This window comes from Pan troglodytes, chromosome 5 (genome assembly GCF_028858775.2).
Source record: "Pan troglodytes isolate AG18354 chromosome 5, NHGRI_mPanTro3-v2.0_pri, whole genome shotgun sequence".
NCBI lineage: Eukaryota > Metazoa > Chordata > Mammalia > Primates > Hominidae > Pan > Pan troglodytes.
This window is the reverse complement of record NC_072403.2, coordinates 73,368,400-73,382,236: the sequence shown is the minus strand read 5'-3', so window position 1 is coordinate 73,382,236 and position 13,837 is coordinate 73,368,400. Positions and strand designations below refer to the sequence as shown.

Genomic DNA, 13,837 nt, shown 5'->3' with positions numbered 1-13,837 from the left:
ATTTAAGATCCTCTCTAATATAGATGTTTCTTGTAATACGTAGGATATTAATAGTTCTCTTTGGACCACGATATTCTTGACAATAAGTCCAGTAAGTCCTACAATTCCTTATATCCAAACAGAAAGTTATTGTAGTAGAAATGGGTAATCAAATGACATTTGATTCATTCATTCATTCCACTCATTGAGGAGAGGGTTTCATGTTTTGTGTTACTTTCCTATCATGTTCTCCCAGCCCAACCCCTTCCCACCCATCAGAATAGGGGCTAATACCCCAAAGTATCATATCTTATTGACTTATTTACTCAGACTCAGAGAAGCAATGATTTAAGGCATTATGAGCTCAACTGATTTATCTTCCTAGAGAAATGGAGTACTTCTAAAATAAGAGTCAAAATATTCATATGCCCTAGCCCTATTATGAATACAATATTAAATTTAACTCATCTATTCAGGCAAATAAAAATAATCGTTGTCATTTTGACTTCAAAGTGTCCTCTGACTTACTCCTCCAAGTCTTATTTCAGAACTAAACAGCATCACCACCCACCAAGACCTCCAGCACAGAGGAAGCAGGAGTCATCATTGATTCTATCTCATCCTCAACATTCATTTTATATCCATGTCTTATTGATTTCACCTCCAGTAACTGTTTAATCAACCTCTTCTGTTTAATCAAGCTTTTTCCTTCTTCTGTTTTTACATCCTACAATTTCCTGAGAGCTCTCCTCATAAAACATAAAATTAATCATGTAGCTCCATTGCTGATACATTTAGGTGGCCTTCTAAGGCCTACAAATTAAACCCAAAGCCTTTATCACTATGCAATGTAAACAAAAGTGTTTCAACATGTTCCACTTATAATGATCACTTAATGTTACAGGTTTGAAAATACCCCTATTCTTCCCAAGTATGTTGACTTGACAATATCCAAGACTTTTGTCTCCCTCATTCTTTTCCTTCTTTATAAGTTGTCTTTCATCTTCTTCTCTGTCAAACAAAATTCAATCAACCCTCGAGGGCCCAATTCAAATCTCCCTCTTCTTTTATGAGCCTTGCTCTATACAATCTTTCCCCCACATCACCTCTTTTGCTAGAAATTCTAATTATTTGGATGTTATGATGTGTGATGAATGTCTTTTAACAATTTACATGCCTGCATGTAAATGAGATTCTGGAGGGCAAAGAATATCTAATTCATCCTTGAATCTCAATATTTCACACATTGCCTAGCACTGGAGTTTATAAATATTTATTGAATCAAGTAAAATTCTTTAATCTTTTAAATATGCAAACATGATCTATGTATCTTATTTAAATAAATATGGCTCATGACTTAGTAGCCAACTATAGACAGATATTATAAAACTATATTGTTTAAAGTTCTGTCATGGTATATTTCTACCAAAATGTTCAGATAGAAAAAGAAGAGATTCAGCTGGAAATGCTCTTGTAAAGAACACTTGTATTCATGATAAATAGAAGAATATAGCCCTGACTAATTCAATCAGAAAAGTCCTTTTGTAGAATTCAATCCTATAACCCTATTCAATGGAGTTAATGATTGTTTCACATGAGTGATAGTAATATGTTAAGATTTATAGAAGGGTGTGCAAGAAAACATAGCCGAAAGCAGATATAATATTTAAAACATAATTCCTGTAGAACGAAAACAAAATCTATAAGACAGGGCTCCATAGAAACATAATGTTCCATTTCAGGCTTTCAAAACAGATTTACAAATGAAACATTTCATAAACAATGAATAACATGCACTTAACCTCACACAGAGGAAAATTGCAACTGAGCATGCATGTGTAATTTGCACTACAGTAATCTTACTTTTTAGCAAATGCAATGAATCCTGTCACCAAATGGTGAGCAAAGTGATGGGTGGCATACGGATGTTACTGAAATTCTCTCCAGAGGAATATGGATACAAAAATATAAGTGTAATGTTTTGTACACATAATTTTTAATTGCCAATAAATGTAAATAAATAATTTGAAGCTTGTTTTCATCAAGCTATCGATACGCTCTTTAGAAGAAGCCACTCATAAGACTGAGGAATTAAACATATTAAATTCTTAAAGTTTTATCTTGGAGGTGGGATGATGCTCATATTTCTGCATTGCGTAATTATGCTTTTTTTCAGAGATACAATTTCCTTCAGTTTTCTCACTTGCATAAAGCATGGAATTCTGGTACTTAAAAAATTTATTAGACTTTTAGTTTGTTTTATTTCTTTGCATACATACAAACCATGGGTTACCAGCTGTTTACAAGTTTACTCATGAATCTCAACTCTCCTGCACTGACCTATCATCAAACAGTAGCCATATCACCTACCAGTTCCTCAGGGAACACATGTTATTTAAGCTACTTTTTTCTCTTTAAATGTGTTACAAGTAGTAAACTATATAATTATTTTCCGGAAAAAAAATCCTTGAATTTCTTGTGAATGAAGATAAAAATATCAGTTGAATTAAATAGTGAAAAGTAAAGGTGAGGCTTGTTTTTATATTTACAAAGAAACCCTAATTAATTAATCATCTGCCAACAACATCTTAGCACACAATCTCATAACACAATGTTTAGACAATGACCCAATCCTAGAACATAGTATGGACTTCATTTATGGTTATTGAACCAAAGGTGATGCCATAGATTTTGTAAAATAACTCAGAGGAATAAGTTGTTTCTTTACAAAGTAGCCTAATAAGTACTTTGTCCAAAACAACCTACCTATGTACCATGATTCCTGTCAGCTACATCATCACTTCTAATTCTATTTGAAGATACAGTTGAAACCACTACTGAAGCAGGAAATTTCCCTGACCCCTTCACGGGTTGAAACTGGAATGCATGGGCACTGGAACTAGCTGGCTGCTTCTTCGGGGCGGCAGGAGTGGACTCCCCTGGCTCAGTCTCACTGCATTCCACCCCTCGAGGAGGGGAGTGCAGGTGAACAGGTGCAGGAGCCAGGGCAAGTGCTTTTGGGCATTGGCAGGAGCAAAACTTTGTGCGGGCCCTGTGGCAGTGTCTAGTGAGGAGTACCCATGACCCCTGAAGCCCCAGAGGATGTGTGTTACAGTGTTTTTTTGTTTTGTTTTAAACCTGTGTAAATAAAAAAAAGTAAACTAATAAATACTAATAGCTTTAAATACCTAATTCAATGTTTCTTCTCTTTTTATTCATTTTTTTATTTTTTTGAGATGGAGTCTTGCTCTGTCGCCCAGGCTGGAGTGCAGTGGCACAATCTCAGCTCACTGCAAGCTCTGCCTCCCGAGTTCACCCCATTCTCCTGCCTTAGCCTCCTGAGTAGCTGGGACTACAGGCGCCTGCCACCATGCCTGACTAATTTTTTTGTATTTTTAGTAGAGATGGGGTTTCACCGCATTATCCAGGATGGTCTCTAACTCCTGACCTCATGATCTGCCCACCTTGGTCTCCCAGAGTGCTGAGATTATAGGTGTGAGCCACCGCGACCAGCCATGTTACAGTGTTCTTTTAGTTTTGCCATCTGTGGACAGCTTAAGTCTTAAACAGCTCAGTGGGCCCCCTGCCTTTTCACGTGTAGTGGTTGCTCTCCACCAGCAAGGGCAAAGAGTCAGTGTGACAGTCTTCACTGTCTGCACCCATGGCTCCTGAGCTCTTGTTCAGTGTCCAGGAAAAATTAGGTCTTACTAACGAATTGGAGGGTGGTGAATGTGGAGGATTTTATTGCTGATGAGAATGGCTCTCTGCGGGGAGGGGAGCTGGAAAGCAGATGGAGTGGGAGGGCAGTCCTCCCCTGGAGTTCAGCAGTCCTTGGCCAGACTCCTCTCTGAAGCCACGCTGTCAAGTTGTCTCTTTGAATTCAAGCTGCTTCTCTTGGATATCCAGTTGCTTCTCTTCTCTGCTCTCTGCTGATGGAGACTGGGGTTTTAATGGGCACAGGATTGGGGGCAGAGCGGGCCATAGGTGGTTTTGGAAAAGGCAACATTCGAGTGGGAAAACAGGAATACATGTTCTCACATTGGGCCACGGTTCCAGGTTTGAGGGTGGGACCCTTGCCAAAGACTTGCCCTCTTCTGCCCAGAATTTCCCTGCCTCCTATCCTTATCACTACTAAGGCTGTATTGTATCAAGAAACCCAAGTGAGATAAATTATATTATTGCTTAACAAGTATTCACTTTCTATCCCCTTCTGTGAAAGGAATATATTCCCTACCCAATTGATGTTGAACGTGGCTATGTGACTTGCTTTTTCTAATGGGATGATAGTGGAAATTATGTGAGTAGAATTTGAAATGTGCTTGTGTGATTTGACTTGGTCTCCTGCACTTTGATCTTTTTTTCATAAAAAGGATATGTCTCAGCTATCTTCAGTTTTAAGAAGGATGAGAAACAAGTGAATGTAGTTCACAGCTAGAAAGCAAGCCTAATTGTGCCAAATCTAATGTAGCTGAACTCATGTCAACCCATAGATGAGTAAGAAATGGATGCTTACTGGCAAGCAGGTTGGTAAGTAGTTTGGTGTAAAAGTAATCATGTTTTTTTGTCCGTAAAAGCAATGGTAAAAACCGCACCAAGCTAATACATGCCAATGAGTTTTGATTTTTTTTTACACAATGTTATTATGGATACAAATGACCGATACACCAAGGAATAAAAGCATTTCATCAATACACAAGGAGAAGAAAGAATTTTAAAAGTTACTTAATTGTGAAACTATTGGTTTAACTGGTAAAATAGTTGTACAGGTGAAAGTTTAGTTTTGTTATGCATGTAAAGACATTAATAACAGAAGATTTTGAAAAGTAAAGCATCCAGTGAGAAAATATAAAAGGAAAATGACAAATATAGAAAATTCTTAGGAATGTTATTGGTGAAAGGAAGGAAAAACTAAGAGTGAAGCTTGAAGGGGTATTAGAAAATGGAAGCCTTGTTAAATTTTTGTTTCTTTTTTTCTTTAAAGGAATAAATGATCTAAATATATTTACAATTAGAAGAGAAATATCAATGAAGCAAGAGCCCTAAAATGCAAGGGAGGGACTTATTAACTGATTTCAAACAAAGCTTTGGCTCAGCTGAGTTGTGAATGACACTGCACAAAGTGAAAGAGAGGAAACAAACTTACTCTGAGACAGGAGGAAAAAAGAGTAATGTTACGGATAAGTTCTAAAGACATAAGGAAGCTGTGATCACCTAGATATGTTGAAATGACAAGATAGATAGCAAACAAAGGCACTTGTGCTAGATGACCTATATTTGCCAACATGGGATAAGGAGATTGCATGACTGAATAACTTGGAGAAGAGCACAAACAACTTTTACTTTTACTTATTTATTTTTTTTGAGATGGGCATCCCGCTCTCTCACCAGGCTGGAGTGCAGTGGCGCGATCTTGGCTCACTGTGACCTCAGCCTCCCAGGTTCAAGCAATTCTCCTGCCTCAGCCTCCAAGTAGCTAGAACTACAGGCACGCGCCACCATGCCCAACTAATTTTTATATTTTTAGTAGAGACAGGTTTTCTCCATGTTGGCCAGGTTGGTCTCCATCTCTTGACCTAGTGATCAGCCTGCCTCGGCCTCCCAAAGTGTTGGGATTACAGCCATGAGCCACCATGCCCGGCGTGTATCAATAACAAAGATGATGGTGACAAGAGCAAACTGTCTGAAAATTCGATGTTATTTATATTAGTAATACTACAAACTCTTAGTCTTGTTAAGATTAATTCCAAAATGTGATCTTAACGTAAATTCGAGGATTCATTTGGGGCAGGCAATTCAATGTCTAGGGTCCATTTACTTCTGCTTTCCTGTTTTTAACGTAGGGCAACTACAATTTCATCTTGGAGAAAAGAAAATCATAGATTTTATCAAATAACCTCATCTTTTACATGAACAAGATAACTATTTACTTTCTCTTTAAAAATAAAGCATACTGAAACTGGACCCCTTCCTTATACCTTATACAAAAATTAACTCAAGAAAGATTAAATACTTAAACGTAATACATAAAACCATAAAAACTCTAGAAGAAATCCTAGGCAATACCATCCAGGACATAGGCATGGGCAAAGACTACATGACTAAAACACCAAAAGCAATTGCAACAAAAGCCCCAGTTGACATATGGGATCTAATTAAACTAAGAGCTTCTGCACAGCAAAAAACAAAACCAAAAACAAACAAACAAAAAAACAAAAAACAAAAAACTATCATTACAGTGAACCGGCAGCCTACAGAATGGGAAAACATTTTTGCAATCCATCTGACAAAGGGCTAATATCCAGAATCTACAAGGAACTTAAACAAATGTACAAGAAAAATACAACGCTATCAAAAAGTGGGCGAAGGACAGGAACAAACACTTCTCAAAAGAAGAAATTTATGCAGGCAACAAACATATGAAAAAAAGCTCATCTTCACTGGTTATTAGAGAAATGCAGATCAAAACCACGAGATACCATGTCACACCAGTTAGAATGGTGATCATTAAAACGTCAGGAAACAACAGATGCTGGAGAGGATGTGGAGAAATAGGAATGCTTTTACACTGTTGGTGGGAATGTAAATTAGTTTAAACATTGTGGAAGACAGTGTGGCGATTCCTGAAGGATCTAGAACCAGAAATACCATTTGATCCAGCAATCCCATTACTGCGCATATACCCAAAGGATTATAAATCATTCTACTAAAAAGACACATGCACACGTATGTTTATTGCAGCACTGTTCACAATAGCAAATATTTGGAACCAAATCAAATGCCCATCAATGTTAGACTGGATAAAGAAAATGTGGCACATATATACCATGGATTACTATGCAGCCATAAAAAAGGATGAGTTCATGTCCTTTGTAGTGACATGGATGAAGGTGGAAACCATCAATCTCAGCAAACTAACACAGGAACAGAAAACCAAACAGCACATGTTCTCACTCATAAGTGGGAGTTGAACAATGAGAACACATGGACACAGGGAGAGGAACATCACACACTGGGGCCTGTCGGGGTTGGGGGGCAAGGGGAGGGATAGCATTAGGAGAAATACCTAATGTTGGTGACGGGTTGCTGGGTGCAGCAAACCACCGTGGCACGTGTATACCTATGTAACAAACCTGCATCGTCTGCACATGTATCCCAGAACTTAAAGTATTAAAAAAAAAAAAAAAGATGTTATTACCTCCTGGACTGGATTGCAGAGAAAACTGTAAATGTTTTAACACACTAGTGTTTCTACTGCCAAATTCCTGTTAGCTCATTAATTGCATTCCATATACACCTTTGCAAATGTTTGCCCTATAGTCTGTTTATAAACATCTTAGATATGGCAGAAATTTTTTAAAAAGTAAAAGAGATAAAAAACAACATTCATATGAATTATACTAATTTATTTTTATTTTTGAATTATTATTTTTTGAGGGAATCATAAGTATAAATTTACTGTATACCTAGTGGCGTATAGTAAAATTGTAGGCATAAGGATAAAAGGAAATAATAAACTTCATAGTGCTAAGCTTCAAACCCAAACCTCTAAATAACAGGACAGGCTCAGATACCTCAGGGATCAGGCAGATAATACAAATAAATGAAACAGGCAAAAAAGAGTACAGTCTTGCCAAGAGAGGCAATCCCTACTTAACTCCAACTGATTGTTCTCGTTTGAAAACACAAATCACAACTGCCAAATCTGACTGTTCAGGAGAAGCCAGAAATTCTGATGTTTAATGTGAAACCTCTAGATTTCTTATATGGTAGCACAATTTTCTTGAAAACACTAGGGAATCTAAATAAAGCTGACCATCTATCAGTTTCAGTGCTGTGTTGTGCAAATGATGAATGGCATATCCCCTAATTGTGGTATTAGACTGCCTCTCACCAGCCACAATTTGTAATTGCAACAATGGCATCACCAGATAGGACTCTCCTGCTTTGCTATGCACACATTCCTGAGCCCTGGAGAACAACTAACTCTACAGGAAAAAGTGGAAGGCTCATCTAAGCCATTCTTGCTAGCTTTCATGACTAGCTGCTGGCCTACAGGCAATAAATTCCCAACTGCTCCTGCAAGAAGGCTTTAGGGCCTGGGAGGTCTTTATCTGGTTCAGAAGGCAAGGCTGCTTCTCAAAGCACCTCCAAGTGCTTTGGGGCCCCTGTTCAGATGGCAGGCATTTCTGGTTACCAGCACCTGATGACTGACAGGAGCAGGGCAGTCGTACTCACATCCAGGAGCTTGGTGCTTAACAGATGGTACACTGATTTCACAACATCATCTACTCTGGGGATGATCCACTTGGCCACCACAATGATGCTGCTGACAGTGGCTGAAGTCTTCTTCTCAGCCTCTGAGCCCGTTGTCATGGCAACAAGTTTTTCTCTCAAAGTGTGACAAATCTTCAAGATGACACTGCAGTGGGACATGAGACCCAAGGCATCCTAGATCCAGTCTTCATTCTCCAGAATGGGCTCTATGCCAGAGTGGGCGATGATGACATCATCTAGTTCTAACTCAGAGAGCTCAGATTGGGTCTCCATGGCACCCAAGAGACTCATAATGGGCTTGGAATCATAGCGCTGCAGCAGGTCTCCTGGCCAGCGGTAGCGCTGCACTCAAACCACCACCAAGACTGCAAACAAAGCCAGAAAGATGGTAGCCAGCACGCTTATGGCAACAATCACTGTGGCCTTCTTGCTTCTCGGTGGCTCCTGACTTAGTCTCACTCATATCCTCCTCATAGGCTAAATTTTCTGAACTGTAGATGAGCAGTCCCATGGCGATGGGAGCAAGCTATATTAACTTAAGAAGTATTTTTTAAATACCACAAAATATGATACCTTCTATTATGTTTAAAACAATAAAACAAACGAAACCCTTAGATGACAAATCCTAGTAACAATATTATATGGTAGTGCTTACCCAATCACGAATCTTCTGCCCACATTGCAGATATTTTAAGGGAAAAAAAAACAAGTAGAAACAAACAAAAAAATAGATTTACTGCTGGCCATATGGAGAAATTCTATTTTCAATAAATAATATAATTCAGAAAAGCTTTGTTGAGGACTAAAGCGAATAAGCACTTTGTAACCTTTACTTCCAAGAAACATTCCTTTTATTATCCATGTAAGTTATCTATAGAAAAAAATATTTCTAGCATGTTTTTATTTTTTTTTTAAGTTTTGTTTGAAGCTTTGAAGTATTCCTTAGCAATTTGTGTTTGGAGAGAAAAACTAGATATCTGGCATATGCAATAGGCACAATTTTTAGTTTGCAAGTGTTTTGATGTGATTTTTTCCACTGAAAATATTGCTATAAGAGCATAGAAATCAGAATAAGTTAAATCAATCTCCTTATAAAAAATTTTGGGGTTTGTGTAAACAATCTGCTGTAAGTTGTTTATGACTATTTCTAAGTATTTCTGTTACCCATTTACAATTTTTTGTAAAAGTTGAGGCCATTCTGCTCCATTTTCTCTAAGTTCTCTCTCAAGGAAAAAATAAATTCTACCTAAAACTACACTAGAAAGTGTGTATATGCTCGCACATGTGTCCACATGGGGAAGAGTAGAGATTGGAGAAAATGTTCACACGGACAGGAAGGGGTATTACTGTGCCCTCTCAGAAATAAAGAACAAAATCAAGAACACTATGATTTTTCTTAATTTTAATATATCTTTTGAGTATTTGTATATAGTGACATTCTCATTAACTATGATTTCAGAGCAATAGGAATTCTATATTTATTATTCTATTATTTTTCTATTAGTTCTTTCTCTCTAATGTATGTTGCACAGAGGTATGCTTATATAAACCTAAATATGTTAATGAGGTGATTAAGACATAATATGCACTATATTATAAGACTGAAGTGTCTAGTCTAAATGACTTACTTTATGGTACAGTATAGGTTAAGTTTTCTGACTTTTTTTTTTTTTTTTTTTTGAGACCCTGTCATGCTCTGTCGCCCAGGCTGTAGTGCAGCGGTGCAATCTCCGCTCACTGCAAGCTCCATCTTCCGGGTTCACGCCATTCTCCTGCCTCAGCCTCCCTAGTGGCTGAGACTACAGGCGCCTGCCACCATGCCTGGCTAGTTTTTCGTATTTTTAGTGGAGACGGGGTTTCACCGTGTTAGCCAGGATGGTCTCGATATCCTGACCTCGTGATCAGCCTGCCTTGGCCTCCCAGAGTGCTGGGATTACAGGCGTGAGCCACCGTGCCCAGCCAGTTTTCTGACCTTTTTTTCTGCCTCCTGTGCACTATCTTATTTATTTAAATTTGGATAGTGACACAACTGATCTGAAAATTGCATGAATATACTCCTTTCAGATAATAATATATCCATGAGAAGAAAAAACACAAAATTTGAAAAAAATTGTATAACTTATACTTTGTCTTATTTAAGTATTTCTACTACATGGCAAGTAAAATATTTGAGTTTGATTTCACTTTCTTAAACTGAAAGGAAAATGATTGTACACATTTGAATAATATATTATTGAAACCTTAATGGTATTAGGGAAATATCAAAAGAGAAATATTTACAATTGTTACAATTGATGGATAGTGTCTGACAAAAGTATTTATTTTTTGACCTAAATGTAGTTTGGCTATTGATGAAGTTGTTAGGTAGCAATTTACTAATGTATATAATATAATAACCAATAGATACAAATTCCTATTTCATGGAGGTTGGAAATAAAGACAAAATAAAGAACTATGATCACACTGGGAAACTGAAAACATAAGCATATAATTAGATTAATTTAAATAGAGCTTTTTTGAGTTACATATTTCAGTTACAATCAAACCGATAGCTTAGTTCTTGAAGTTCTATAAAAGATGAATTAAATCTAATATATGCAATTGGTTGTATGCTCGAAAATTAGTTACTGAAATTCTCAAGCCCTTTCTATATTATTACAAAAGTTTTCTTCTGATAGCATATACTACTGGTTAATAAAAATTCACAGTAAATTCACTGAAAATATAACAATTTAAATTTTAACAATTTTGAAACATTCCACACTGGATTTGAATTTATTCTTTCCATTCCCTTTTCATTACATGTTTTAAGAAACTTCTATGAATATTACCTTTTATAAAAATGAGATACTTAAATACATTACATATAAATAGAAATCATGTAGTTAAAAATAAAATTCTATTTTTGAGTATTGAATGAACAATGAGGAAACTACTGACTTCCTAGAATATTTTAGATATATTCAAAATAAAATTCTCTAAAGAGTGGTTGAAGAAATAACTGAAATGTTAATTTCTTAAAACAGTCTTTACTCTTTTAGTGGTATTGCACTAACTCTATGACTCAGTGACAATAAAACTACTTTAAAGTATTTTTCCTAGAATCATTACAGAGTATTCGTTACAAAAGCTTCGCCAAACTTGTTCCTCCCTTTGGCCCATTCTCGTAATTGTTACTATTTTATCTTTTCTGTAGAGTCTTTCCTGGTAAGTCAAATATTTTCCTGTTTTTAACATTACATTTCTATTGTGAAATGAGTCCTGCGTGAGGTATTTCTATATTTTCGAATTAGCAGTGTTTATTAAGTGCATATGCCAGTTCTCACCACTGTGTCAGACACTGAGTCAAGGCTGGACTATACATGAGTGAGCAAAATCAGATTAGGGAAGCTTACTGTTGAAGAAGACAGAGAATAGGTAATCACACAAAGAAACATAAAATAAAAATTCACAATAATTCTTACAAAGAAAAATTGTATAAAAATGTGAGGGACGTGTCCTTCTCTAGGAAACAGAAGAATACAACTTATCATTTTATATTACCTTATGATGTTTCATTGTGTATTTTCATTGTATATTAGTATAGTTTGCCTTTCAAATTGTGTGTCACCCAAATTGTGAAGAAACAATGTAATGTGTACTATTTTTTATTCATCCCTTTGAATCTAGGCACATAAAAGCTGTGTCTGATAGCTTACTACCTGCATGAAGACCAATATTATTTTTTGTGATAGAAATCTTATAATAATCCACTGTGATATAAAAAGTTTCTGGATGTGCATCTTTAAAAATCATAAAATGCATTTCTTTAGCAAAACAGCCGAATCAAATATCATTGATATCAGTATTCTTTTCTTTTCCTAATTCAATATTCAGTTTTATTTTTTTAACCGTATGTTCTACTTTAGTAAAAGACCAAGTTTTATTGGGTAAAATATAATTTATGATGTTATATAACAGTCCATTTTAAACAAAATGCAACCACGCTTTAACCTGGTAGAGAAAAACAATGGTAATTCATTATCCAATGATCATCGCAAAACCTTTCTCTGAAGCAAAATCTGGAAACGTTCACCTCTCTTTTCCTAAAGCTGATTCAGCCACAGAGATGGCATCACAAGCTTGGCACTTGGTGTAATTTCATTTTCTGCTGTCACCATCTTGAAATTTTTAATATTTTTATCTTGGAATGTATGTTTTGCAAGTGAGGTCTGATAGGTCTGATAGGACAATGGAACATGCCAGTGAGCAGAGCTGCTTCCTTTGTAGACATCACGCCCAGTTTCTTATGAACACAGAATTCTTGTGGATCCACAACATGCAGGAGTTCAGGAAGACTCAGATCTACTACAAAGTCAGAGTGTTGCATGAACCATCGAGTAACTGTGATAAGGAAAGGGAGCACTAACATCCTTAAGAGGTCACAGTTTCCATTTGAGCAATACTTGCTTTAACTGTGGAAATAATGCAATGATGTTCTATCATGAATGAAAAACTCTCCATATCCTTTATTTGTTTTACTCCTCTGTATTAACCAACCATCGATGCTCAAAGCCATGTTTCCTTTTCCTTATAGTCTTTCTTTAGCTTATCACTATGCTAAAGGTATAGAGGTTGGTAGCATGTGTACTATCGAGAAGTGAAATAAAAACAATTGTGTTAGTTTGTGCAGTATTTCCACCATTCTGATAAGGACTTGATGTAATTTAGATATTTGTCCCCTCAAAACCTCATATTGAAATGTGATCTCCAATGTTGGAGGTGGGGCCTGGGAAGTTGTTGGGTCATGAAAGGGCTGGATGGGGCTGGATCCCTCATGAATGGCTTGGTACCCTCCCTACAGTAATGAATGTGTTCTCACTCTAATAGTTAGCGTGTGTCTGACTGTTTAAAAGAGGCTGGTACCTTTCTTGCTTCCTATTTCCTTGTGTGACAGGTCTGTTCTTCCTTCACCTTGCTCCATAAGTAAAAGCTTCCAAAAGCTTTAACAGAAGTCGAGCAGATGTTGGTGCCATGCTTGTACAACCTGCAGAACTGTGAGCCAAATAAACCTCTTTTCTTTATAAGTAACTCAGTCTCAGGTAGCTCTTTATGGCAGTGAAAAACAGACTAATGCAGGATAAAATATGTGTTGTGGAATTTTGGTGTGCTACTTTCAAGTTAAAGGCCCTTATATTTGTATAGGAAATGGCATTGCACAATAGAAAATGAACAGTTTAGTCTATGTTCATATTTGAAAATTTTAATTTTTCTTTATTTAAAACAACAATAGTGGCAATTTTAAAAATATCATGACAAGATGAGAGAAAGGCCATGCAAAAAAGGAAAAAGACTCAAATTTTAGTAATTTTTTTTGAGATGTAATTTTGCCCTTGTTGCCTAGGATGGAGTGCAATGGCATGATCTCAGCTCACTGCAACCTCCGCCTCCCAGGTTCAAGAGATTCTCCTGCCTCAGGCTCCCGAGTAGCTGGGATTAGAGATGCCTGCCACCACATCCCGCTAATTTTTGTATTTTTAGTTTTAACCATGTTGGCCAGGCTGGCCTCGAACTCCTGACCGTAGGTGGTCAGCCCGCTTCAGTC

At 36.8% G+C, this 13,837-nt stretch overlaps 1 pseudogene; it reads right to left on the bottom strand.

The window, feature by feature from the left end:
- Window positions 1-7,367: 7,367 nt before the first annotated feature.
- LOC134810330 (transmembrane protein 98-like) lies at window positions 7,368-13,268 on the bottom strand (annotated as a pseudogene).
- Window positions 13,269-13,837: the final 569 nt, after the last annotated feature.